Genomic DNA, 8,809 nt, shown 5'->3' on the forward strand with positions numbered 1-8,809 from the left:
TTTTACCACGTTCTCCCGTCAACTCCCTGCTCTCAACACAGCGGGTGCCCCAGCCGCGAGGACGAAAACTCGCGAATTCACGCCAGCCACAGTTCAAAAATTGCTGCGCACTCCAACCAGTATTTTTAATTATTCAAATTTTTATTCGTTTGCAAACGAATAAAAATTTGAATAATTAAAAATACTGGTTGGAGTGCGCAGCAATTTTTGAACTGTGGCTGGCATATATATATATAGATATATATATATATATATATATATATATATATATACCAGTCCCTCGCATTCCTGAGTGAGCGTTTATCTTCTGTGTTTGGGTTTCATTGCAGCCAGGTGCTTGACCTACAAGCAACACTCCACCCCTCATGGGTACCTGATCCCGTACTTTGAACGGAGCTTCTGGATATATATATACATATATACATATCCAGAAGCTCCGTTCAAAGTACTGGTTTATTCCCAAGTACGACAACGTTCGGCCAACACGGTGGCCTTGGTCACATGTACAAGTTAGGATAAAACAATCTGTGTTAAATAAACTAAATCTGTGAAAATGGACTTTCCAAAATAGTGAACACTACAAATAGGAAACGTAAGTGCCATGATGGAATGGGCAGTAAAAGCGATGAATGTACTCACAAGAAGGCATGGAAATGCGTACATATTGTTGTGCAAGGCACCAAACACTTATTAAAAACTAGAGTTGCTACAAATGGTAAATGCCGCCATAAATGAGAAAGTCATCATTATCATCATAAAGCTTTATTTCGGTTAAAAGCCATAAAAGCACATATATACAATACTTATTGCACATTAATAGGGGTTCATAAATCATACTATTCCACAATATATTAATTAAAATACATAAAATATACAAAAAAGGTAAAACATTAGGACAATCAAGGGCCAATTTGAGTACAATAAATATCAGGGTAAAGCGTCATAGAACTAGACACCTTTTAACTTGATTATTGCACTTCTTGCATACCACATAGAAAGGAGGAATCTCGAAGATGCGAATACAAACACAGGGATCGTGTCATATTTTAATAATCTGTAAACCTCCCTGTAGTCCCTGAGGCCTCTCGATTTACAGAGGGGTACAATCCATTTAGTTTGTGCCCCGATTTAAGAGGGACAAAAAAGCTAAACATGCAGATCGGCCTCTTCTACAGAGTCACAACCAGGAGGAAGAGCTTGACCATTTGTTTAACAAGGCCTGGAGTGGGAGAGATCCGTGTCTGAATTGAAGGTATAATATTTTTGCTAGCGAGGGCTGGATGTCATCCAGAAATTTTTCAAAAAAATAGTGATCTTTCACCTCCAGAAATCGGAGGACAACCTGCCCAATCTAGAATTCAGATCACGGAGATTCAGGTGGTACTGTTTAAGAATAACCCCCAACGCCCTCTTACTAATCAAAGGACAAGATGTTTCAGGCGAAGTCCACAGATCTGCCCTGTGCAAATCATAGCAGAGCTGTTTTACATGTTTGAGCCATAAGATGTTGCCCGATCCCCTTATAGACAGTAGCTCGATTAACTCCTCCTTATCGCTTAGCAGCTCTGGAGTGGACCAGAGTCTCCTCCAATATAGCAAAGGTCGGTGTAGGATGATTGATTGATGTACTTATAGAGCGCAGCTATCACCCTACGGGCATCTTGGTGCTTGCATTGGGAACCCGTCCTGGTTTTTCCCTGTAAGATAACCCGTACTGGGCATCCCCAAGGTGAAAGCCAGGCATCCCGCTGCGGGGGGCCGTTGTGGAGATTAAGCAGGCTTGTTGCCCAGAGCTGCATAGTGTGAACTCGTGCTTAGAGTGGGCACCGAAGCGAGAATTATCGAGTCCGTGGACGATTGGGCTCTGGACCCTGCCGCGTCGGGAATCGAACCCAGGTCCCGGGTCTGATCTCTGCTTCAGGGTATGCCTCCTCTAACCAGTGAGCTACACTTCTCCTGAATAGGAGCCAATCCCAGGTCCAATCTTAGAGGGTTCAAAGGAGTACTCTTGGGAAGGTTTAAGAGACGCTGGCGTTAACATGGCCCCAAAGCTCTACGCCATATAGAGCCGCTCCCCTAGCCTGTGCCCTATATATTTCAACTGGGGACCTAGAGGTTTATAGGAGCATTCATTAAAAACCTTAAGGATTCCACCTGTTGATTGAGTCAGCTTAAGGTTGGCCTTAACCATATGGGAATCCCACTCCATCCTATCATTCAGGGTGACTCCCAGGTAATCAAAAGTGGAGACTCTCTCCAAAATACATCCCTCTAAGTGTGGATGGGGATAAGTTGATGGTTTAGAATTGAAAACCATGAATTTGGTTTTTGAGAGATTTATCTCCAGATTTCTAGAAAGAACAAAAGGCCTCCAAAGTTTGCTGGACACCCATTGGAGATTTTGAAAGTAGAAGGGTGTCATCAGCGAACATTAGGGCGGGTATTCTGCACGCTGCTAGAATCGGAGAGTCTAGATCTTTTACCCCCAATAGGTGTGAAATCAGACCATTAATAAACAGGGAAAAAAAAGTGGGAGCCAACACACACCCCTGCCTTACACCCCTGTCTACTGGGAAGGGAGCAGAGAGCTCACCATTCCTACCATAGCAGACCCTCGCATACGTTCCAGAATGGAGACGCTTAAAGAGGTCACAAAGGTATGGGGGAAGACCCATCTCAAACAAGATTGACCAGAGTTTGTCCCTCTGAACCAGATGGAATGCGGATCTAAGATCCACAAAGATCAGGTAGAGGGAACCCTTCCCCAAAAGCACCGTCTTCCAGTATACCAGCTGTAACCTGAACAGTTGGTCAGTTGTTGAAACCCTAAAGCGAAAGCCCGCTTGAAGGGAGGATAGGATATGATGTTCATCCATTCAACCTTCAAGCCTAGTTAATAAGAGACAGGCAAACACTTTCTGCGAAACGTCAATAAGGCTGATAGGCAGATAGTTTGCCGGGTCTAGTGGAGAGGCCTTCTTGTGGATGGGAATAATTTCTGCGCCCTTCCAAGTATAAGGGATGTCCATACCCAGGAAGATTGCATTAAAATATAACTGTAGGTATGGTACCCAAATCAGTGATTCGCTTGTAAATAAATCCCCGGGAATTCTACCTAAGCCGGGAGCTTTACCAGGGGAAAGACTCTTTAAGGCAGCCTGAATTTCACAAGAGGTGCAGAGTGGTGGGTCAGACACCCATACTTCATTAAGCACTTGGGGAGATAAACCAGTCAAAATTGGTGCTGATTCAACTACGATATCACTTGTCGGGAGACAAAAAAGAGGCTTAAATTGCCTCAGCCAAACCTCTTCACTCAAGCCGGGAGTTATAGCAGAAGATCCCTCTTGTCTGCCACACCTAACTAAATTCCAGAAGGTCCTGGAATCATGGTTATCCAGGGCGTCCTTTATACAAGCCCACCTGGCAGCCTCCCAGTCTTTTTTAGATTCCGATGTTATGGATTTATACAAGAGTCTGGCTCCTCTAATACTGTGCGGGGTACCACTTTTCACCTCCCGCATAAGTGCCCGTTTTGCATCCCTGCAACTAGAATTAAACCAGTAAACTTGTTTCCTCACCCCATTCGGCTTGGAGTTGGCCGCAACATTAAAAAAACGGCGGCCATCGTAATGAGTTTAGTGTGGGTAATCTCTAGCTCTTGGAAGTATAATGGATCCTGTCTACCCTCCGTGAGAACAAACGCTTCAGCTAGGAGGTTGGCCACATGGGAGTAAAGTACTGGGATTTTATCTGGGGAAGTCAAAAACTTTGACCACCTGATACGACGACCGCCAGACACCACTGTTAGCTTAGGTGCTATAGATTGGTCCGGGATCCCTGGGACTCGTTTAGAGCCCAAGTAATGCAGTAGTTCCAATCTAAGGAGGTTGTGATCACTATCGGCCCTGTCCACTATGGTAAAAGACTTGAGATGGGGCCAAAACTCCACGTTTACCAAAATGTTGTCAATAGTTGAGCTTTTGCCCAATCTATTATAAGTACACTTCCCCGGGGCATCAGGTACAAGTCTGCCATTATAAGCTCGAAGAGAGTGAATAACTAAGAGCTTGTTGATCTCAACAGCCAATGGTGTTAAACGTATAGCAGAATACATAAGGCAGTCCTGAACATCCCAGGTTGAATCCTCCTCAGTAATAGAGGGGATACCAGCCAGGGGTTCAAAGTGGCAGTTAAAATCACCCCCAATGACTTTGTAGGCAAATGCAGAAAACAAAGTCAACAGGTCATCAAGGGCGTTGAGAATAGAAAGTCCCAACCGTAGTGGAGTGGGCCGTAGATAGATATTGATTACCAGTACCGAGGTACCGTCCCCAAATTTCAAAATAATGCAAAGAATATCTAGTGAGTGGGAGTCAATCACTCTCACTGTACACCCCAAGTGGGTAGCCACCCAGATACATAGACCCCCGAGGGTCGCCCCCTGGGGCCCTGCACCGCCGCAATACTATAGGAGGCGAAACCAGCCCTAACCGGAGAAGTCGTCATCCAAGTCTCTTGAAAGAGGCATCGGTCATAATCATCTACCAATGCTTCCCAGTCAGGATTAGAGAGTTTGGTACCCAACCCTGCTACGTTCCATGACCCACTTAGAAAGCCAGAGTTGACATCCCCGAAGGAACTACGGGGTACAATTTCAGGACCTGGAGGAAGGCCTCGGTGAGTCACCAAGGTCAAACCTACGTTATCAGAAAGAGTACCAATACTTGAGCCAGAGGAAGTCATAGATGTGTTTAGATAACAAGCAGTGGGAAGACCAGCCTCTACCCTCTCCCCCACCATCTTGGTGGCATTGGCCCCGCCATGTATTAAACCTGTAACCCCCACACAAGGGACTAGTCAAACCTCACTGCCCAGTATGCCAAAGGAGTTGGCAACTGGAACATTGTAGACAGCCGTCTGCAGGCCAAAATGAGAATTCCTTAAAGCAGGCCTGGCCAAACCAACCGGCCGTTGATAAAAATGTCCCAAAGGGAGAGGTAAAATCGGGCTCTGGGAAGGCGAGCCTTGCCATTCAAGAATGTAATTAACCACTCTAGGATCCCTGAAGTTAATGATAACACAATCACCTCCCTTATCTTTTTGATTCACCCCCAACCAACTCACGCTTCTCACAAACAAAATTTCCCCGTGGCCCCCTCTTGGCAAAGATCTAAAGGTGTTCAACCAGTGGGTAACCTTGTTCTTCAACTCAGGGAAAGATTCCTGGCGTGCACCAGACAATGGGGGGACGCCTAATAGAACCACCACATATGGCGAAGCCTCCGGAGGCAGCTGGGGAAGAAGTGATGGTGGTAGTTGCCCAGAGCTATGGTCATTCCCATCTATATAATGGGGTATCAAATCACAGTCCTCTCTCCTCGTGCCAGATGCTAAAGTAGAAAAAGAAGAGAGGGGTGGGGGCAAGCTAGATACGGACACAGATGGCCTGGAAAGTGAGGGAAGATCGGGTACATTAGAACTTATAGTGGGAGGAAGTGTATTCGTAGTAGCTGATACCCGCGCCCCAATATCATTAGAACTAGGTACAGATACAGTAGGGCAGGAGCCTTGATGAATAGGCATAGAAATCACAGGAACCGTATGAGTAGTCCCACTTCCAGGAGGGGCACATAAATGCCCAGCAGTTTTGCTATTAATTAAGGAAACAACTCTATCAATTTTGCTCATCAGGCTTTTGAATTGAGAAGTGATCCAATTGGGTTTGCAGATCAATTAGTAGATGGGTAGCCCATACCGGAGGAGCTAGAGAAACAGAAGGTTGTGTTGGTCCTAGATTTGAAGATACTCTGAGTGCAGAGCTATTTGCAGAAGGTTTATTAGGTGGCTTTACCTTCTTATTTCTGCCGCGAGGCTTTTGAATCCTGGGAGTTTCTTGAGGGACCTGGAATAATGATATATTATTGGGTGAACTAACCACTGGGCTGGCCGCTGAGTTTGCTTGAGCACAGGGAAGCTCAGCAAATGAGGGCACAAGCAGCGAAACCTGGTGGTTATCCATATGAATGGAAACATTCCCAGGTAATGGAGGAGAGAGTAAGCTTGGAGTAAGAGAAAGACGTCTCTAGGTATTCTCTATTGCAGTTGCCACCACCCCTATAGTTTTTTGCAACATGTTGTCAATAGCAGTAAGACTTGGGAGAGGAGTGTTAGAGACTACATTTTGTCTAGTGCAGGGACGGCCAATCACTGGCTTAGTTTTGCCCATTGTCTTTAGCTTGATAAAACAAAGTGAAGACTAATAAAGAACCCCCAAATCAAGAACAGTAAAACTCTATAACATCCCTCATTAACAATACCAATTTAACCCACAGGGTTGCCCACAGAGGAATGAGACAAATTGTACAATCACCGTGCTTAAAGCACACAACAATCCACAATAGTAACGTTACACAACCTGAACCAGTCCACACTTAGGCAGCCAAGAGAAGTTGCCCAGCCCGGCCTCCGGCGTCCCGCCCTTGTCCCGGGCTTCTCCCGGCACGTCCCACGGGATGAGGTTCCACACAGGCCTTTATGCGCCTCCTGGCGCCTGAAGATAGTGTCAGCGGCGTTCTTGTCACAAGCGGGATTGCTGGGGGATGTAGTCCCGGCCACACCATACAGCGAAGCCAAGCCCGGCTGGTGGAAAAGTCACAAGGAAATGATCCCCTGCAACAGCGTATGGCAGCATGCAGCGGAGCCAAGCCCGGCTAAAACAAAAAAGAGTCACAGGGGAATCGGGGAAAAAAAAAACCACAGTAGCATATATCGGTAAAGGATCACTGACTGAATATCGAAGGTCAAAATATCGACCTACAAAAATATCGATGTCAAGAATATCGACATCCTATCTACAACATGGTAAGTACAAAAATATCGATAATTAAATATCGATGTCAAAAATATCGTTAGTAAAAAATATCGTTTTTTTTAGTTTAAAAATATATGTAAAATAAACCAAATAATACTTATAAATAAAATAAACATAATTAAATATATTTTATAATATTTAAAATTAATTAATATATATATAATTTAATAAAACATTAATTAAACATATACATATAATATATAATATATATACTTACTTAATAATTAGTTTTAATAATTATTTTAGTAACGTATAAATTATTAAATGTTTTTCAAAATTACCAATACATCTATACACATAAAACAATAACATTAATAAATATTAAATAATTACATATAGCAAATAAAAATAAATAAATTTGATTTGAATATTTTTTATTATTAATGATATATTACATTAGCTAAAATAATACAAAACATATTAAATATCAGAGAGAATAAAACTACTAGTCCAACTCAAACAAAAACAACAGTAAGGAAAATGTTGGATAGCGTAGGGCTAAAAATTACTATTTCCACTACAGGGAGTGTAACAGTAGGGAAAGTGTTGGATAGCGTAGGGGTTAAAATAACTATTCCAACTCCAGAGAGTGCAACAGTAGGGAAAGCGTTGGATAGCGTAGGGGTAAAAATTACTATTCCAACTCCAAAGAGTGCAACAGTAGGGAAAGCGTTAGGATAGTGTAGGGGTAAAAATTACTATTCCAACTCCAGAGAGTGCAACAGTAGAGAAAGCATTGCATAGCGTAGGGGTAAAAATTACTATTCCCACTCCAGAGAGTGCAACAGTAGGGAAAGCGCTGGATAGCGATGGGGTACAAATTACTATTCCCACTCCAGTAACTGAAACAGTAGGGAAAGCGCTGGGTAGCGTAGGGGTAAAAATTACTATTCCAACTCCAGAGAGTGCAACAGTAGGGAAAGCGCTGGATAGCGTAGGGGTAAAAATTACTATTCCCAATCCAGATAGTGCAACAGTAGGGAAAGTGTTGGATAGCGTAATGGTAAAAATTACTATTCCCACTCCAGAGAGTGTAACAGTAGGGAAAGTGCTGGATAGCGTAGGGGAAAAAATTACTATTCCAACTCCAGAGAATGCAACAGTAGGGAAACCACTGGATAGCATAGGGGTAAAAATTACTATTCCCACTCCAGTGAGTGCAACAGAAGGGAAAACACAGGATATCTTAGGAGTAAATATTACTATTCCCACTCCAGTGAGTGCAACACTAGAGAAAGCATTGCATAGCGTAGGGGTAAAAATTACTAATCCCACTCCAGTGAGTGCAACAGTAGGGAAAGCGCTGGATAGCGATGGGGTACAAATTACTATTCCCACTCCAGTAGCTGAAACAGTAGGGAAAGCGCTGGATAGCGTAGGGGTAAATATTACTATTCCAACTCCAGAGAGTTCAACAGTAGGGAAAGCGCTGGATAGCGTAGGGGTAAAAATTACTATTCCCACTCCAGATAGTAAAACAGTTGGGAAAGCACTGGATAGCATAGGGGTTCTATGAACATAATAACCAATTAAATAATTTGTTATTAAAAAATAGCATATTAATAATTAATTTACAAATTAATTATTATTAAATACCAATAATTTAAACTAAATATTTAAATAAATAACATTACATTACATCCCACACTATTCCCCTTTAACACACAACACACTACACCTACAAAAAACACAATAAATGTAACTATCAATTTATCTATTACATTCTTTATAATTAATATGGTTATTCATTTACTAGTTAATACATATTAACTACCAAATTACAATTAATCACCAATTAATTATTAATTAACAATACATTAATTAGCAATAACAACAAATAAAATGAAAAAATAAATTATTTATATTTACTATATTTAACTAACAACAATTAATTACCAATTAATAATTAATTAACAATTAATCAATAATAAATAC

Source organism: Triturus cristatus, chromosome 5_1 (genome assembly GCF_964204655.1).
Source record: "Triturus cristatus chromosome 5_1, aTriCri1.1, whole genome shotgun sequence".
Lineage (NCBI taxonomy): Eukaryota > Metazoa > Chordata > Amphibia > Caudata > Salamandridae > Triturus > Triturus cristatus.